The 20,438-nt window shown below is 40.3% G+C and overlaps 1 long non-coding RNA gene across 2 annotated transcripts in view; it reads right to left on the bottom strand.

Annotated features, from left to right (window-relative positions):
* Positions 1–1,124: 1,124 nt before the first annotated feature.
* Positions 1,125–20,438, bottom strand: part of LOC120236405 — a 125,787-nt gene continuing 106,473 nt past the window's right edge. The window contains exons 5-6 of one of the 2 annotated variants that reach the window (XR_005529672.1): positions 2,394–2,692; positions 1,125–1,909 (exon numbers count right to left, since the gene is read on the bottom strand). This is a non-coding gene — a long non-coding RNA (uncharacterized LOC120236405). Of the gene's footprint in view, positions 2,693–20,438 lie in introns of both variants that reach the window. The other variant, XR_005529671.1, reaches the window with a different exon arrangement.

Here is a 20,438-nt window from a genome sequence, read left to right as displayed (position 1 = left end):
AGTGGAAAAAGTACAGCAAGGCTAGAGGTGAGAGACAGGATGGCACGCCAGAATAATGGAAAGATTGTAGAGGGGCTGATGAGCACGGCTAGAGATCAGGCTGGAAGGGTTGGACATGAAGCTGGAAGCGTCAAGATCAAGAAGCCAGGGAATGTTGCAAGTGACTTTTGTTTTAGACCACTTTGAGTGTGGTGGCAACTGGACGCGTAAAGTCCTTAGACATAAATTCAAGACTCTATCTTTAAAACACCATGAAAATGTGGTTCAAACGTTGACGGGAGCTCAGGAGGCAAATGTGCACCTGTCCCAATCAGGATGCCTTCAGGGGCAAGCAACAGAAACTCAAATTGGCTTAAATAATGAGGAAATGATATATTATGTGAAAGGAAGCCCAGAGACAGGGAAAGCACAGCACAGAGGATGAACAATATAATCAAGCACTCTTCTTTTCCCATCTCTCCATTCAGCCATCCTCAACACTGGCTTCATTCTAAATCTGGTCCTCCTTGTGATTATAAAATGGATGCCATCAGCAATGGGGGCTCTGTGCCTATGTTATCATCTATCCTGGAAGAGAGGGAAAACCCACCACCTCAAGTGTGGAATCTAAGCCCTTTCACTTAGCTGATTATATTCACAAGTCACTCCTCAATCACTGGTCATGGGGGGAATACCATGTGTTTACTAGTTTAGATTAATCAAGATCTATCTTTGAAACTGGGAATGATGTCAACTTTCCCTGGGTTTCATGATAGTGGAGAATATGGATGCTAGAAAAAAATCACGTGTTAGGAAAGAAGAAGTTGAGGAATGGGTGCAGAGTCTACTGCCATCCACCATTACTTGTTCACCTTTGCTTTTGAACAAGTGACCGCAGCCCTGATATCCTGTCTGCTGGAGCAGACAAGCCTCGTGAGGGTCAACCACCATCAGTTACCCATCCAGCAACAACAACAACCAAATGGTAACTCTGATCACCCAACTTGGTAAATTTAATTATATGAAAGTAACTGTGTTTCCAAACAGCCCACACATCGGACATAAGCAATCCTAGATAAAATAGAAGTTTATTAAACTAGGCTTCATCCTCACATAAATAATAAAAAGATACTATCTAAGCCAAGATCTTTTTTCTTTTTTCCTTCACAGAATAATGTTGAGGATCAATTTCTCCAGCTTAACATCACCAGCCTTGGCAGCAGCTCATATTTGGAATATAAATGATGTCATCTGGTTGGCCTTTTCCCATCACAAACAGTAAATCTCCAAATCTGGAGAGATCTTTTATTTGGTTACACATATTGTACAGCATCAAGGGGTTAGAACACATGTGCTGGAGATTATTAAAATCATCTGGAGGAGAACAGCTTAGTATTGGAAAGCCCAGAACTTACGACCCTTTCATGCCTGGAATCTCCATCAAACTTCTTTTGCTCCTGCCTTTTCAAAGCAACAATTATGGCTGATTGGCTTGTAATCCTTTGTGGACTAAAGTGTTTCTGGTGCACCATGTTTCTTCTACAGAATAAGATACCCCTAACGTAGTGAGTGTAGAACACAGAGGCCAGGATGAGGAGTCAGGAAGCCAGCCTTAGCTCTGCAATATTTACATGCTCTTTGCTTATTTCTCATCTATAAAATGGAGATAATAACCAGCCTCATAGGATTGGTTGAGAGGAATAGTAAAAAAATTACCAGATATTCATTTATCACTTTATAATTTGCTAAAACCTTTCAATTACATTAGCATTAGATTTCCCTTGTGCAGGGAAGCCACTCAAATGCTTGTTGGACAACATGGAGGTTGGCGGAAGGATGGCTTGATGGATTCTGAGTCAAATTGGCTCACATTTTTTAATGTAGTTTTCCTCAGTTATAATATGCTTTCAATTTTAGCTTCTTTTTAGGGCTGTTGGAGGAATAAAGGAAATAATACACATGAAGCATCAGCATTGGGTCAGGCACATCAGGATGCTCCAGAAACAGAGGCTCCCTTTTCTCCACTACCTTCCTCTTCAAGAGTCTCATGAAATGGGAATAATACTGACATTCCAAAGAACGGGTAATAATACTGACATTCTAGCTAGGGAAGGACACAGCCCTGAAGCAGAGGGAGTAGCAAGTCCAGGCTCTGGTCTTAGCTTTCCAACTTCCCAGTTGTGTGAACTTCAGTTGTATAAATTGTCTCAGAGTCTCTCAGTTGTATAAATTGTCTCAGAGTCTCTGTTCCCTCGTCTGAAAATGAAGGAGCTGGTCTAGATCTGTAATTTTCCCACCCTTGAAGTCCATAGATCCAACAACCACACAAAACACCCACAGACCAGAAGCCTAACTGTAGCACAGTCAACTTTGTTATCTGATTAATAGGTATTTTTGAGATAATGGCTACTTACCATTACAATCATCTCAGAGGAAAGGGTAAAGGACACCAGAAAAGAAGGAAGAGCAAGACATCAGAATACAAGACATCACTTCAAATGGGGTGAATCAATTTTATGAAAAGAATGTTGTATTCTCCTATTTTCCTTATTTTTTTTCCTTATCTTTCCACAGACTGGTGAAAACTTGTCAGGACCAACATGGGTCTTCAGAGTAGTGTTTGGAAGCCAGCAGATTATATGACCTGGAAGGTTTCTTCTAGTACGAAAACTCCGATTCTATCATGATTCCATCATGGTGAGATGTTATGATGCTAAAACAATTTATTTGGAGAAAATTAATAAAACGGTGAGTCACTTCAGAGAAAAAATAAACCCAATAACGAATTTTGCTGAACTGAATGATTCTGGGTCTAAACTGAATTTAATGGAATTTAATTAAATGGAATTTAATTTAGTCAAAACAGTCTAAAATATTATGTGCAGACTGACACACACAGGAATGCCCCGCAGGTCCTCAAGACACTTCCTTTGTCCTTCATGTTAATCCTTCTGATTCAGCCTTCACTCTTGGTTGACTGTAAAATGACCATTATCACACTTGGAGTTACATCAAAAGGCGAGAGAGATGTGAGCACACCAGACCCACCCAAAGGACTCCTAACTCAGGCACCACATGTTCACCCTGAGGTCAACTTGTCTAACACCTGCCATTCTCTAATCTCAAGCCAGAAAAATGATTTTTGAGCCGCACTGTGGTGCGTTCAAAGCCCCTGCATGAACACCACATATTTTATTACTAAGATTCTAAATAGAGACTCACTGATTCATAGTTAGCACTCATTTTTAATGAGCTTGGTTATCTGGTTTTGCCTAAATTGAAAATAGACAAGCAGAACAGAGGTAGAAGAAGCTCTTAAGACAGGTCAGTGGTTGAGGCTATGCGTCACCTCCCAGAAGGAAAAAGAATCCAAAACAAATGCACGGAACTGTACTACTATGTAGTGCAAGAGAAGGTGTTTATAACTTTGATTCTAAGTCAACAAGAAAACTCTAATCTATTTTCTATAATCTTTTAAAGGAGGTGGATGGTTATAGGTTTTAACCAAATTGGTTGAAATAGATGCTCAAGGGGCGCCTGGGTGGGTTATTCAGTTAAGCATCTCACTTCGGCTCAGGTCATGATCTCGCGGTTCGTGAGTTCTAGCCCTGTGTCAGGCTCTGTGCTGACAGCTCAGAGCCTGGAGCCTGCTTCGGATTCTGTGTCTCCCTCTCTTTCTGTCCCTCCCCTGCTCTCTCTTTCTCTCTCTCAAAAATAAACAGTAAAAAAAAAAAAATAGATGCTCAAAGGGGCACTTCTCAGTTATCAAGAAATTTACCCAAAGTAGGTAGATGCTAATACTACACAAATGAAGTAGAAAAGTAATAGGAACAACTGGTGTCTTATTGTAGTTTGCATCTTATGAAGTTCTCTTTATATCCCTTTTTACATTTAATATTCATATCAACCTTGTGAGGGAGAAATTATTATTATTATCCATTCATTTCTCCAAATGAGGAGACTGAAACAGCATGGTTTACCAGCTTGCCCAGTATAGCAGAGTTAGCAAGGGGCAGGGCACACAAACCCAAGGCTTCTGACTTTAACCCCAATGTTTTTCCCACCCTCCACTCCTCTCTCATCCTTATAAATAGCTATAAGACTAAGAGGTTCAAAGGAACTTCCTTCTGGTTCTCAGGCCCATTATAAATGCCACTTGCCCTGGGGAGGAAAATAAAGTCCATGCTCTTTGCTGGCCTATGTGCTAAGTCATTGGCGCCCAGAAATAACCTCCTGGAGACTACGGGCCTTGTATTTACCACAAAGCAGTGGGTAAATAACTAGTTGGTGTTTTAGTGTTTTGTGGTCACTTAATCTGTTGTGTTCCTTCCCAAGACTCTGAAGGTTTCCTTTTTCAGTTAATTTTTATTTACGTTTCTGAGGTCTGCGTTGTTTGGGGTTTGGTTCATTGGATGTTTTTCTTGGAGTGTGTTGCCATTGGCTTCAGGAGGTTTCTGCTCTGCTATTTCATGGAATTTTCCCCGAGTGTGGATTGCTATGTATTCCTTGGGGGCAGTGAGCCAGGACAGTGTTGGTATGTAATCTGTTCCTCTGGCCAAAGGACTTCTTGTCACCCATCCACATGGCTTGATTGTATTTCTCCACTGATACTTTCCCTCTTGTATGTTAAAGTGTGGCAACCTTGGACTTCAGCCATCTTGTGTGTTGTATGTTATTGGCTCTGGATAAGACTAGCCCAGTTGCTTCTGACAGAGGTTGTGTCAACTGATTCTACTAGCCTGTTCTATCTGAGCAGGGTTGGGGAAGGAGACACACAGCAAATATTATGGGAGGAGTGGAGAAGGCTCATAGGGTTAATGCTTCAGACTAAGCAAGTGTGTGACTGAAAACGTCCAGCCCTCCACACAAGCTCTGTGCCCCTGTAGGAGACAGAGCCAGGAATGCCAGGTGCCTCTCAAGCACTACACAATCCCATGACCCTCAGCAAGACTTTCTTCCTCTGTCTTTGACAAGCCTATAAATGACGTGCCAGAGAAAAATAAGAATTTGTTCCATATCAGAAAGTTTTGTTCTTTAGATGTTTTCTTTGCGGATAGGAAAAAAAAAAAAAAAGAAAGAAAGAAAGGTCAAGTAGTGTTTGGTCATTAAAATGACATGTTTCTCTCAAAGCTTTCAGGCTAATTAAGATGCAAAACACACTTTGAGGCAGAAAGTGGCCCTGGACAAATCCTTTCTTTGGCTCTTTATTTATGGTACTTCATTTCATTGTTTTGTTTGTGGGTTCTATACTGCTACTCTTTCCACAACGAATTTGGGATAGCTTACAAAAATATGTCAATACAAAATAAAATATTTCTAAGTCATTGAAGAAGCAGGTGAATGGAAAATTTTAAAGATGTGTGTACAATTAGCGTTTAGAATTTCATAATAAATAACCTTGTAAAATTGTTAAAAGCGATTCACACGATTGACTCCAAAAGGCTACTGTTTATCACTTAAAACGAGCTGTGACTCTCTAATATGTAGTATGAACTGGGTACATTTAAGAATCTGCACCCAATTTCATTTCAGGGTGGAAGAGACCAACTTCAGTCCCCATGCTGACTTAGATGTTCTAGCACACCTCTGAAAGCCAACAGTTTTCTTATTTGCAAGTAGATAAAAGGGAAACTAATATTTACTGGTTCTATAATACATACTAGGCATCGTATCAGTAAGCTTGACATTTAATAATTCATTGAGTTCTCCCAACCACTCTGTGAGACAGGAATTACCTCCATTGGACAGAATGACAGAACCAGATAAACAACTTGCCCAAGTTCACCCAACTAGCAGAGACAAAATCAAGATCAATGCAGGAACATTTGACCTCAAAGCCAACGTTCCTCTCATTTCATTAAACTATCTGCCCAAAAGACAAGTAAAAAATTGTGGAATTTGCTTCCTCCAATTAGTGAGTATTAAGTTCTCAAAGGCAGTCCATTCAAAGGTTGCCCTCAAGCTGTAGGTTGACCAGGAAATAACTGTAAGTTAAAAAAAAAATCAGTGTCTGGTGGTTAAGGTCAGCAAAAAGTTATCTGTGGCTACTGGTACTGCCATACAAACGTCCTCCAAACAGCCCAGAAAAAATGTATCTCAAATTCCTCCAAATCAGAGGCCATAACAAAACAGGAAGAGTAAGAAGTTACAATCCTGATTCAGAGGAAGCAAAGAAGCAATCGTACTAATCAGGGACAGAATGGACATTGGTGTTTGTTGGATTGGCAAAGTCACTTTCAAGAGCTGCAAAAGAGAAAAGAAAAATGACACTGTCATTTGTAATAACAGCTGCTACATTGAGTGTCTTCCAGGTGCCAGGCACACTCTGTGCTTCATTGCTGTCTTCATAATAAGGCTCTTCTTCTTCAAATGAAAAAACAGAAGAGAAGTTTCAGAGATGGCTATGCAAGTCCACTAATAAGGTTCAGAGCCAAGGTCTCAATCATGAGTGTGGCTAACTGTGAAATCAGTACACTCTTTACTGCGTTTTGCTGCTGTTCTACTAGGCAGGCCAACCCGGGGCAAAGCTAAGGCAAACGGGGCAACACTGATGCCCAAGATCAAATTATGAAAAACCAGCAGCATCTACGTCTGGAGTCTTGTAGGCAGCAGATAGATAGATAGTACTGCAATAGCAGCACTCTGAGGCAGACATGACCTCCAGCCCACTGTCAGGAAAGGGGAAGAGCCTTGAAAGGAGAGAACTGGGACCTTTGAAATTCTCATGAAGGAAAGGGTAGGTGTTTCCTACTCTCTCAGTTTAGTGGCTCTTTTTTTTTTTGTAAGCTGGTGAAATCTGGGAGTGCAAAAAATTTAAAATTATCTACAATATAAATGAAAAAATTACAATTAAAAGTAAGTCTCTCTTAAATATCATATGTTTGCACGTATAGGAGGATTAGGAGGAACTTGACGGAGGAACAAGGGGGAGAAGAAGGGCAGAAATGGTGGGGGAAAGGGAGAGAGGCAAACCATGAGAGACTCTTGAATGCTGACAAAAACTGAGGACTGATGGATGTGGGGGGGAGGGGGAGATGGGCATGGAGGAGGACACTTGTGGGGATGAGCACTGAGTGTTATGTGGAAACTAATTTGACAATAAACTATTTGTAAAAAAAAAAAATAATAAGTCTCTCTTTCTACTAGTCTGCTACAGCTGCCATAACAAGATATCACAGATTGGGTGGCCTACATAACAGAAATTTATTTTCTCACAGTCTTGGAAGGTAGAAGTCCAGTATCAAGGTTCCTGCCAATTCAGTTTCTGGTGAGAGCTCTCCTCCTGGCATGTAGATAGCTGCCTTCTTATTATGCCCTCACACAGTCTTTTCTCGGTGCCTGGGCAGAGCAAGAGAGAGTTCTCTGATGTCTCTTCTTAAAAGAACACTAATCCTATTGGATAAGGATCTTACCTTTATGGGCTCATTTAACCTTAATTTCTTCTTTGGAGGTCCCATTTCTAAATATAGCCATACTGGGGGTTAGGATTTCAACCTAAGAACTTTGGGCAACACAAGCATTCATTCCATAACATTCTTCCACTCCAGATCATTCAGCATGTTCCCCTCTCCAAAGGCAATTACTGTTACCAATTTCTGAGTATTCTGCTAAAGACATTCCATGCATAACATATGTTAACACAGATGAATGGACACTCTATGCTGTGCTCTACATCTTCCTTTTGTCTCCTGTAAGTAGAAAGTGGAGACTGTCCCATGTCTGCACATATACCTTTCTGTTTCATTCTTTCTCATGATTGCATAGTATTCTATTAAATCACCATAATTAACCGTCATCAATCCAATACTTAAACTAAGTATTTAATGCACAGTCCTCCATGTCATCTCCAACCACTCACTTCCTCCTGCAGACTGTAGCTTTCCATCAGAGCAAACCAGTAACAGTCGAAATCCCCATGGTCTCCAGAACTATCATGCCTCTAAGCCTTTGCAAAGGCTGTTATCCTGTCCACCCTGCCATATTTGTCTTCCCTGGCAAGCTTCTACTTATTCTACAATTTCTCAAAATGTTCCTACTTCTGCAAAGACTTCCTTCTCCTACACAGTCTTAAGAACCCTGTCTTCAATGAAATTACTGAAGTTATATACATCTACATCATCATTACTGTAATTTTGTATGCTTCTCTAACTTCCCATTGGATAGTGATAAAAAGATGGAAAAAATTAGTTCTCATTTTTATTTCTAATGAGTTCATTGAGTCTTCAAAACAACTCTTTGAAGTAGGTACTCTTTTTTTTTTTTTTTTTTTTACAAATAGTTTATTGTCAAATTAGTTTCTACATAACACTCAGTGCTCATCCCCAAAGTGCCCTCCTTCATGCCCATCCCCCCCTCCCCCCACATCCATCAGTCCTCAGTTTTTGTCAGCATTCAAGAGTTTCTCATGGTTTGCCTCTCTCCCTTTCCCCCACCATTTCCGCCCTTCTTCTCCCCCTTGGTCCTCTGTCAAGTTCCTCCTAATCCTCCTATACGTGCAAACATATGGTATTTGTCCTTCTCTGCCTGACTTATTTCGCTCAGCATAACACCCTCAAGGTCCATCCATGTTGCTACACATGGCCAGATTTCATTGTTTCTCATTGCCATGGAGTATTCCATGGTATAGATAAACCACATCTTCTTGATCCATTCATCTGTTGATGGACACTTAGGCTCTTTCCATGTTTTAGCTATTGTGGAGAGTGCTGCTATGAACATTGGGGTACATGTGCTCCTATGCCTCAGCATTTCTGTATCCCTTGGGTAAATTCTGAAGTAGGTACTCTTAAATATTCTTATTTATAGATGAGAAAAATGAGGTATAAAGGTATAGAACAACTTGCTCAAAGAGAAAGTAAATGACACAGGAGGACTTGTACCCAAACATGGTGGTTCCAGAATCTATTATATAAAAATCCTCATCAGACACATCCAACCCCCCGCCAGTCTCCTCTTAGTCTTATTCCAAAGGAGACTCTTATCTTTTTCTCTCCCAGCTTCCCCATATCTCCTCCCATTACAACTCCATTTCTTCCTTTCCACAAACTATATTCACTCCCTCCTAATTGATCAAGATTAATTCAGCCCTTTCCTAGCTCCAGCTTCAAAACCCTCCTCTTACAACCACCAGGGATCAGCACACAAAGGTCTCCAGCTGCCAGGGCCCACATGCCATCATAGGGAGTGGAGGATTATAAATAATAGTTATTACATTAATAGAACATCTGCATCAGGTTGGGTTCACCAGAAACCAGAATCTGAATTGAAGATTAGCATACAAGACTTTATTCAGGAGACTTAGGATGACACCTTGGGCAAAGTGAGAAACTGAGCTCTAATATAGTCCAACAAAGACATCGGCTGACCCCATGAGGAGTTCTGGAGCTGAGACAGCCTTTCAGAAATGTACCAAGTTGAGATGAGGTGGCCAGGCTATTGATCAGTCATTGGAAGCAGGCTGCCCTTTAAGAGGGGTTGTGATATGGGGCAAAGCAGTTTTCTTTTCTCACCAAGACAGACTGAGGGCTGTCTTCAGCAGCACTCCCTGCAGGAATGAGTGTATTCCTGAAGGAGGGTCAATATGGTACATCAGAGCATCCACTCAATGTCCCCCATACTTTAAATGCCTAACATCACTAGGCAGTGTAGTTTCATTTTCCAGATGGGATCATCAATGCTTAGCATGGTAAAGTTAACTGGTAGAGATCACATAGACAGTAGCAACAGAGCTGATATTGGAACCCAAGACTGGCTGAGTGCAAAGCCCATATTCCTTCTCTACATTAAGCTACCCCCTCCGGCACATTATAAATTGTATGACAACATGTATGTGGTAATCTTTTGAAGACCAGAAATATACACTCATAGAACTGAACTCCTTCCAGAACTGTGCTCTCCCATCATCCTCCAAACAAGCAATTCCCTCTGAGCCCACACACCCACTTGCTCTCATTTTCCACATGTTTACTTGGATGTAGTCACCAATTACGTACTAGGCAGATGTCATCTGGAAATGAAGCCATGGTCATTGTCAAAGAAAAGTGAGAAATGCTTTCAAATTACGCTTGATGTCTACTCCACAGTTGAGGCTAGCTCACCTTTTAAAACAAAAAATAATAGCAATGTTTCCCAAATGTGGTCTATGGATCATGGGAATACCCGAGTATCTTTCAGGGGGTCTGTGAGGTACAAATGACTTTCATAATAATAGAAAGATGTATTGCTTTTTGCACTGTGTTGACATTTGTGCTGACACTGTATTGACTGATGGTGCAGAAGCCATCATGAGTAAACAGCTGATGCTTTAGCACAAGTCAAAGCAGTGGCACCAAACTGTATTAATAATTATATTCTTTGACACTGTGCACTCACACTTAAAAGATAAAAATAAAAGCCAATTCACTCAAAACTGTTTTAAGAGGGAGTAATAAAAAATATTTTTACTACTTGTAAGAGAGACTGACAAACTATGGCAATTTAGACTTGAGTATATGTCATACATTTTCTTAAAATTGAATAAAAAGAGCCTGCCATTTCAAGAAAAACAACTCATGGCATTTGTTGCCAATGGCTAAATGCAAGCTTTCAAGCAAGAATTTAAATTCTGGAAAATGTGTATCTGCCCATCATGAGCCTGACAACATTCTAATATGCACACAGTTTTCTGATGAGATTGGTGGTGATAATAAGGAATGTGATTTTTTTATATTGTATAATGAAATGAGTCAACATTCTGTAGATCTGCATAATTCAGTGACCTGATATTTTCCATATGACCAAGGCATGATGTTATAAAATTATGTATGGGCAAAAAAAGGGAAAAAAATCCATTCAAGGAAAGACAGATTAGTGGATTTCAGTGCAGTAGAATGCTAAAAGCTCATTGGTATGGTTTCGGATTTCACATTGTAACTAACTTAAGAAATTACCACTTGTCAAGTTTTGGTGTAGTATCAAAGAAGAACATCCACAGTAATCTGAAAAGATTATTAAAATGACTCCTGTGCTCTACCTATCTGTGTGAGACTGGGTTTTCTGCACAGTCTTCAACAAAACATTACCCTGCACAGAATCTGACTTCAAAGCAGATGTGAGAATCCAGTCTTCTGTTAAATGAGATATTAATGAGATTTGAAAAAATATAAAACAATGTCACCCTTTTGACTAATTATTTTTATTTTATAAAATATAATTATTCTTCATTAAAACGTCCCTTCTGTGAACATGAAATGGACTGCTGTCATTTTAAAATAAATTAATAGTCTCATAATTTCTCAGTTCTAATTTCTTTTTTTTAATATTTATTTTTGAGAGAGCACGCATGCAAGCAGGGGAGGGTCAGAGAGAGAGGGAGACACAGAATCCGAAGCAGGCTCTAGGCTCTGAGCTGTCAGCACAGAGCCTGACACGGTGCTCACACTCACAAACTACGAGATCATGACCTGAGCTGAAGTCAGACACTTAACTGACTGGGCCTTTCAGGCACCCCTCTCAGGTCTCATTTCCAATCTCAATAGATACATCCCACGTAAACAAAGTTCTTTGGGTTCCTTGACAATTTTCAATAGTGTAATGGGTTCTTGAGACCAAAAATTTTGAGGACCACTACTCTAGGATCACTTAGCCAATACTCAGAGAGCAGAGGCAGGATTTTTTTCCAAGTGAGTTATTAAAATATTGAATGAATAAATGGAATAAGTATTTTTATCATTTAAAATTTTTCTTCTCCAAGTTTTTATGTATTTAAATTCCAGTTAGTTAACACAGTGTTTTGTTAGTTTCAGGTGTACAATATAGTGATTCAACACTTGCGTACAACACCTGGTGCTGATCACAACACGTGTCCTCCTTAATCCCCATGACCTTTTACACCCATCCCAACCCACAAATCCCCTCCAGGAACCCTCCGTTTTTTCTCTCTAGTTAAGAGTATGTTTCTTAGTTTTCTTCTCCCCAACCCGTGTTCATCTGTTTTGTTTCTTAAATGGAATAAGTTTTTTTTTTTGAGAAATAGGAGAGTGTATGTGCATGTGCACGCTTGAGTAGGGGAGACAGAGGAAGAGATAGAGAGAGAAGCTTAAGCAGAGCCCAACATGGGGCTTAATGTCATGACCCTGGGATCATGGCCTCAGCCAAAATCAAGAGTCCCATGCTCAACTGACTGAGTTACCCAGGCATCCCTAGAATAAGTATTTTTAAATGAATGAATAAGAAAAGGTTAAGCAGATAAAGTATTTTCATAACTATATAAGGGGAGTCAGAGTGTTGACTGAGATTGTGTATATAAATCTAAAATATGAAAATATGAAAATGAGAAGGCCCCTAGAAGTGGAGAAGCTGAATGTGATTTATTTATTAGCTACCATATGACAGGCACTTTTTACACTTGCCTACATATTCTCACAATGGCTTGAAGAGCCAGGGACCCTCATTCCCTTTTCACACAGGAGGTGCTGATTCAAGAAAGTTACCTGACAAAAAGGACATGTAGTGTAGTGGGATCTGACCCAGATGTACATGATTCCACACTGTTGCTATCTGTTTCCCCATACTATGCTGCTTCCCACCTGGTCTCCAATCCCCGCTCACTCCTTTTACAAAGGAGGCAAAGCTCAAAGAAGGCCAGTAATTAGTAGAGGCCACTGAATGAATCAGTGGCAGAGCCAGATCCAGAAAGTACCTGTGGGACCCCTGGCTGGGACTCTTCCCATTGCCCCAAGCAGTATCAGGCCACGTACTTCTGAAGAGGAAGATATTTTGCAGGGTGAGTGATATGGTCCCCCAGCTCTGAGAACTAAGCGTTCCAAGACAAAACTGAAGGAGAAATATGTGCTGGAAAAGGAAGTTTGCATACACAAAGTGTGAGGTGGCTGATTCTTTTACAGTGGCTGAAAGGAAACAAAGAAAGGAAAAAGGCAGGAGTAAAATTGGGGGGCAGATGAAACACTCTTGCTCTTTCTCTGGCTATACCTTCATTAAACACATGTTTATAAAGCACCTCCACAAGCTTGGCATTATGTTACATGGAACATATGCTGGACGCTGGAGTTCTGGGCATGAGTCACAGATAATTCCATGGCTGGAGGGCCTTGCAGTCTTGTGGGGAACACCAATGGGAACAGTTCCAATATACTAGGAGCGATCAAGATTTTGACAGGGAAAACACAAGGTGTATGGGATATGGAAGAGAAACATAATCTTGCCTGGGCCTGATAACATGGTACCTGCACCAAGTCTTAAAGGACTCAGAATTACTTAGTAAAGGAAGGAGGGAAGGCATAAGGAATGTAATGCATGTCACACGCCCAGAGTGTGACATCTTAGAGAACTGAAAGTATTTCATTCATGAGAGGGGAATGGCCCCTTTCATGTCTTGCAACAGCCACTCTTACCCTCCCCTCCATACTCGATCATACTAAAATACCTTCAGTTCAGGCTTAGACATTTAAAATAACCACAGACCCATCATGACTCCCTTCTTGGACTTCTAGAGGTCTAGGGACCCAAAGCTGAGGATAGGTGGGCGAGATACTGTGTGATTTTTCTGAGTTTGCACAAGGGAGATATCACTGCCCCCCATACACGTCAGCGCAGGGCTTCACCCATGCCTGCCCCATTGTAGGAGGCCCATAAATATTTAATGAAGAAGTCAGAGTCTTTCTTACTTCTGCTCTTTTACTTAAATTCTTTTTATTTCAGCTGCTGTAGAAAAATCAGTCACTTCACTCTGTGCATGCTGAAACTTCCTTCCTCCAGACTTCTCTTGTCATTTGTCCTGGGGTCCTTGTTCTCAAGGTGGGGTGGGAGGGGATGTACATAACCTACCTGCAAATTGGCTTCCTCTCTAGGGGGTCTTGGTTCTTGGTGGATCATATGTTTACATCTAGACCTGGTTATACCAGCAATTTCTTGAAGACTGGGAACTTGGCTTTTTCATCTCTGAATTTCCACCTTAGACCAAAGAACATTCGTTTACAGAAAAAAAGAGGAAAGAAAAAAGTAAAGGTTTTTGTCCTAACGAAGCCCTCTTGCTCTTTCTCTGCTGTAACTGCTGCCCAGATGCTCCATTAAAACTGCAGTGACATCTTTTCTTTCCCACATGGACAAGTTTGTCATGATTCCTGTGTTTATATTTCCCAACCCAGTCTGATTCAGAGGGAAAAATAAAGAGGGCTCCACAGGAAAGCACAAAACCCGAGCACAACAAGCCGGGTGTGTGGAGATGCTGAGTGTCTGAGTCAGCTCCTGGAGGCAAGCAGATGCTGGAACCCTCTCACCAAAGTCTTCCTCAATTTCCTTTCTTCCCTCCTCCAGCCAGGATACATCCTGAGCTGCAGCAGCTGATGGAAACCGGGCATAGAAACCCATGGAAAAGTCCAAAGAGACATGAGGAATCTCAAGCCAGGTCTTTCCAAAATCGAAAATGAAGGTGACTATGAAGGTCCTTCCAGCTGCCACTAACATGGAAAATTACAACCATTTCCTCCAATGTCTGGTTAAGTCTCTTCTGAAATCTTGCTCCATCAATAACCTCCTATTTAAGACACAACCTTTCCCTTCCTCCTGTGGCATAGAACCCTCATCAGTCTTATGCATCCAAAAGAAATCATATTTTTTTAAAGATGAGGACCAAAAAAAAAATAATGAAAACTTAAATCCTGCTCCTGAATCTTCCTTTGCCTTTAATCTGTCTTTTTTTTTTTTTGCTTGCTTTCATCGAATTTTCTCAAGAACTTTTCTTTCTTTCTATGCCTCAATTTTCTCATTCCACATTCACCTTTTTTTTAATTTATGTTTTTAAAATTCAAGTTAGTGAACATATAGTGTAGTATTGGTTTCAGGAATAGAACCCAATGATTCATCACTTACACATAACACTAAGGGCTCATCCCAACATGTGCCCTCCTTAATGCCCACCACCCATTTAACCCATCCCTCCACCCAACACCCCTCTAGCACCCCTCAGTTTGTTCTCTGTATTTAAGAGTCTCTTATGGTTTGCTTCCCTCTCTCTTTTTATCATATTTTTCCTTCCCTTCCCCGATGTTCATCTGTTGTGTTTCTTAAATTCCACATATGTGTGAAATCATATGATATTTGTCTTTCTCTGCCTGACTTATTTCGCTCAGCATAATACACTCTAGTTCCACCCACATTGTTACAAATGGCAAGACTTCATTATTTTTTTTATCATCAAGTAGTATTCCATTGTATATATATACCACATCTTCTTAATCTACTCATCAGTCGATGGACATTTGGACTCTTTCCATAATTTGGTTATTGTTGATGATACTGCTATAAACATTGGGGTGTATGTACCCCCTCAAATCAGCATTTTTGTATCCTTTGGATAAATATCTAGTAGTGCAATTGCTGGGCTGTAGGGTAGTTCAAGTTTTAATTTTTTGAGGAACCTCCATATTGTTTTCCAAAGTGGTTGCACCAGTTAGCATCCACACCAACAGTGTAAGAGGGTTCCACTTTCTCCACATTCCAGCCAACATCTGTTTCCTGAATTGTCAACTTTAGCCATTCTGACAGAGGTGAGGTGATATCTCATTGTGATTTTAATTTGTATTTGTATTTCTCTAATGATGAATGGTGTTGAGCATCATTTCACGTGTCTGTTAGACATCTGGATGTCATCTTTGGAAATATGTCTAGTTTATGTCTTCTGGCCATTTCTTCACTGGATTATTTGGATTTTTTGGGTGTTGAGTTTGATACATTCTTTATAGATTTTGGATACTAACCCTATATCCGATATTTCATTTGCAAGTATCTTCTCCCATCCTGTCAGTTGCCTTTTAAGTTTTGTTGATTGTTTTCATCGCTGTGCAGAAGCTTTTTATCTTGATCAGGTCCTAATAGTCACTTTTTGCTTTTGTTTCCCTTGCCTTCAGAGACATGTCATGTAAGAAGTTACTGCAGCCAAGGTCAAAGAGGTTGTTGCCTATTTTTTTCCTCTAGGATTTTGATGGTTTCCTGTCTCATATTTAGGTCTTTCATCTATTTTGAATTTATTTTTGTGTTTCCATTCACTTAAATCCACTGCAAGCTGGCCCTTCTTCCTCTCTCCTGATCACCAGTTCCACTGTGCATATTCCTGCCTTTATCTTGTTTGACATCTTGGCAGCATTTGGCCCTCTTGGCCATTCCTTTCTTTTCACTGTCCTACTTGGACTTGAACTTTTATAGCAATATTCTTGCTTTTGTTTTGTTTTTCTATCTCTTTGGCCACTCTTTCTCAGAGCTTCTCACTGCTTCCTTGCTCTTCTCTTAAATATTGGTGTTCCCGATATTTCGTTCACTTCATTGTTTGTTCAGTTTATTTCTTTCTCATTCCTCACTTACAGAGTCTTTTTGAGTATTTTCTTTATATCAAGCATTGTTCTAGGTAACCAGGAATTTGCAGACAATTTCACTGTTCTGTGGAGCTTAAAGCCTAGAGAGGGAGACAGGATTTTCTACTCTGCACACTGTTACCAGAAGATTTCATCCTCATTCAACATTTCAACTACTACCAAAATGCTCTTAACTTTATAATCTATAGTTTCTTTTTTTAAAAAGTTTTTAAATGTTTTATTTATTTCTGAGAGAGAGAGAGAGAGAGGCAGCGTGAGCAGGGGAGGGTCAGAGAAAGAGGAAGACACAGAATCTGAAGCAGGCTCCAGGCTCTGAGCTGTCAGCACAGAGCCCGACATGGGGCTTTAACCCACGAACCTTGAGATCATGACCTGAGCCGAAGTCGGACGCTTAGCCAACTAAGCCACCCAGGTGTCCCTATAGTCTATGGTTTCTAATTTGAATTTGATTCTATATTCCAGACACATACCTCTACCTCAAACTCCTTTAGGGGCACCTTGGTTGGGCATCCAACTCTTGATTTTGTCTCATGTCACGATCTCACAGTTTGTGAGTTCAAGCCCTGCATTGGGCTCTTCATTACAGTGTGAAGACTGCTTGGGATTGTTTCTCTCTCTCTCTCTCTCTCTCTCTCTTTCTGCCCTGCCCCACTTGTGCTCTCTCTATCTCTTTCTCTCTCAAAATAAATAACTAAACTTTAAAAAGTTAAATTAAATTTAAAAATACTAACCAAACTATACAAGACATAATTTCCACCTCATATAGGAATTGAATTCTGCTTATTTAAATTAATTTCCCCCAGCTTTTATTTCCTGTGTCTTATGCAAATGGCATTATCACCAAACCAGCCATTTAAGCCCTAACCATAGGAGACACTTAAAAGACACCTTCTTGCAAAGTGGGTGAAGGAGAGTAGAAGGTACAGGCTGCCAGTTATGGGATGAAAAAGTCACAGGGATGAAAGGTATAACAAAGGGAATACAGTCAATGGTATTATAATAGTGTTAAAGGGTGACCGATGGAAGCCATACTTGTGGTAAGCACAGCATAACATATAAAGGTGTGGAACCACTATGTTGTACACCTGAAACTAATGTAACATTGTATGTCAGGTACACCTCAATATAAATAAATAAATAAACAAACAAATAACCAACCAACCTGCCATTTTCCACTTACCTTTCATCCAATCTGTTTCCAAGTCATTAGGATATCATCTCCTAAGTATCTCTTGTTTCTCTATGTCCCGTTTACATAAACCTTGTAAATGCTCTAATCAGGTCAGCATCATTGCTTCCCTCTCTTAAATTAAGCTATTAGCCTTGTATCATTATCCATCTACAGGTGTGCTTTGTAACATACAACATTGATCATAGTAGTGCTTTGCTTTGAACCCTTTGGTGCTTTCCTGCTCCTGGGAAAGACAGAGCTACTTTCCACTCTGCAAGGTCTTCCACAGAATAGACTTCTATCACCAAGATCTGCCTAAATTGAGCCATACTTCCCCAACTGCTTTCTGTATGCTCATATGACTCAATGGCACAACCAAACTGAAAGTTCTAGCATTATCAGAGTGGGAGGTGTCTCATGCTTATGTCTCAATGACACTGCAAAAGTGCTTCCCTTTTCCGGAAATACATACTTTTCCTTATCTTCTTCTAGAACATCTTGCCATTATTCAACATTTGGATCCTTGGCTAAAGTGTTCTCTTACACCATCAGGAATAATCAGTTTCTTCCTTGTGTTTGCACGTGTTTCATTTATGGCAACTATCATATTTTAGAAACAGTTGTGACATTTTAGGTCCTAGAATTCACTTCTGTATGCCCTGCTTTACAGAGAGCAGCCAACACATAGTTGACTCTAGGAAAATATGTGATTAAATTAAAAACCCTACAAACCAACCTGTGTTTTGTCTAGATTTGTTTGAATTTGCTATTATTTTAGTTCCATAGCGTGTGTGTGTGTGTGTGTGTGTGTGTATGCACGCACTTTTATTTTTCACATGGAGAACAATATTTTTAGAATGTGTATTATCTCCGGAGACAAACTGTTTTGACTAAATCTAATCTGTCACTGGTGAGTACCCAGCCTGGAAAAAGCAGAGCCATTTCTGAGCTCCTGATACAGCACTATTTCTGGGGGATCAGTTAGTTATCCAGTAGCTGGTTGATTACCTTGAATCCACTATTTCATCATGGAGGGAGCGGTATTTATTCTAACAAGAATAGATAAAACTTCTAGATAAAGATTTTCCTTCCCTGCTTACATCCTTAAGATAGTTCTACCTTTTGTGGCCTTACAGAATACCTTATCCATTGCTAAAATGTCCTACATATCATTCCTTCCAGTTAGTGAAGATATTTGATAACAAAGGAAATATGACAGTGGGTTTCCATTCACAGACTTTACCAGTCTTACCATGTGTCCCATTATTCATATATAATTGGCTTGAGAGAATGATGGAATGACCTAATAAGGGCTCACTTTTGACACAAGGTAGGAGATGACATTCCATGGAGAAATTTTTGCTTGCTAAACCATTATCCTGGGTTCAATAGGTTTGGGGTTACTACCGTCCTAATGGAGAAATGTTTTCATCAGAGTAAAGTTCTATTAATGCTGAATTAGCCAGTACTGAGACTACTACTTCCTCGTATTTTCTGGGCTACTCATGTTGCTGAACCAATTGTTAAAGGAGGGTGTCACTGTACCAGCAAGGATATCTGAGTCCAGTTACCAGTGAGAAATGGAGATGCTATTACACACTGGTGGTAAACAGAACTGTGTCTGTAGGGAATTCATGGGGGCACTTCTTATTCTCCAACAGTTCTGTTCAATGGAAAACGAGGGCAACCCAAAACACGATTTTCTGGGACTTATACCTCATAAGAATAAAAATTCAGGTTATTTCAATAGATAAACAATGTCACCCAGCTGAGGGATTGACAGTGAATAATGGAAATGCAAATGGCAGTAGAAGAAGGCAGCTACAACTATTGACATAGGCCTCATGAGAGTTACATGAAAGCTGAGGTTGTATCTGCATGTTTTCCTTAATTAATATTTTTCTTATCCCACCCCCCTTATTTCTACCCACAATCTTTCCTTAAGAATCTGGTGATGGCTAGAATTCTTTCAGGCTTCAGATGGGAATTGCATTAAACTGAACCCCCATGTGACATTATGGTACCTGAAGGGGTTTTTGTGCCATCTGTGTTGAGGGAATCAATCCTTCGCCTGGACAAAGAAAAGAAGGGGTGTTGAAGGGCAAAGGTGGTGGCTGTTGCCATATTTCTTTCAACTGGACCATTATATTTACTTTCCACCATTCTCCAACCTGCACCGTGCTCCTGGACAATGGGCTTGATAAACCCATCAACAAGTTCCCATGATCAATGGCTTCCATGGGTTCAGCCAAAGGGAGAAAGGAGAGCAGATGACAGAGGGAAGGTGAGATTAGGTATTTATTCTTTAGGCTATTTTCACGACAGATCACCTCAGGTTGGCTGTGTCCCTGACTTGAAAGCCACAGGTTTGGTCAGCTATCCTTTACTAAGATGTTCCTCTCTGGGTTCTGACAACTAAGCTTCTTCTTAAGCTTCCTCACATAAGCCTCTAATCAGTTCCTGTTACTAGCCCCAGGGTACTCCAGCATCCCTTGTTTCCCTAATCCATGACTATACCATCTCGAATAGTTCTTTTTGAAAACTATCCTCAAGTCATTCAGTTAGAGAGTGTCATCTGTTTCTAGCTGGGGTGTTGACTGATAGATCTGGTGCCCCTTGCATTGTGGAAGGATGGTTCTGATTAAATAGGAGTCTTAAAAAGACTGCTGTTACAGATTTATACTCCTGTGGAGGTCCCAGATTTCTGGATGAAATAGCTTTAGGGGAGACTTAAGAAAAAAAAGTTTGGGTTTTTTTTTTTTTTTTTTTTTTTGATAGAGCTGTTAATAGGGCTTCCCTCCACACCTCCCCCCCAAAGCAAGAAATATGTCAAGGCATCATAAATGGAGGTTTGGATTCCTTTTTTCAATTTGCTCTGATAGTGAATTCCATAGCTGTGGACCTTAGGCTAGTATGGCTGT

This window comes from Hyaena hyaena, unplaced genomic scaffold (genome assembly GCF_003009895.1).
Source record: "Hyaena hyaena isolate Hyena2069 unplaced genomic scaffold, ASM300989v1 scaffold_5, whole genome shotgun sequence".
Lineage (NCBI taxonomy): Eukaryota > Metazoa > Chordata > Mammalia > Carnivora > Hyaenidae > Hyaena > Hyaena hyaena.
The sequence above is the reverse complement of the archived record's forward strand: the minus strand, read 5'-3'. Positions and strand labels throughout refer to the sequence as shown.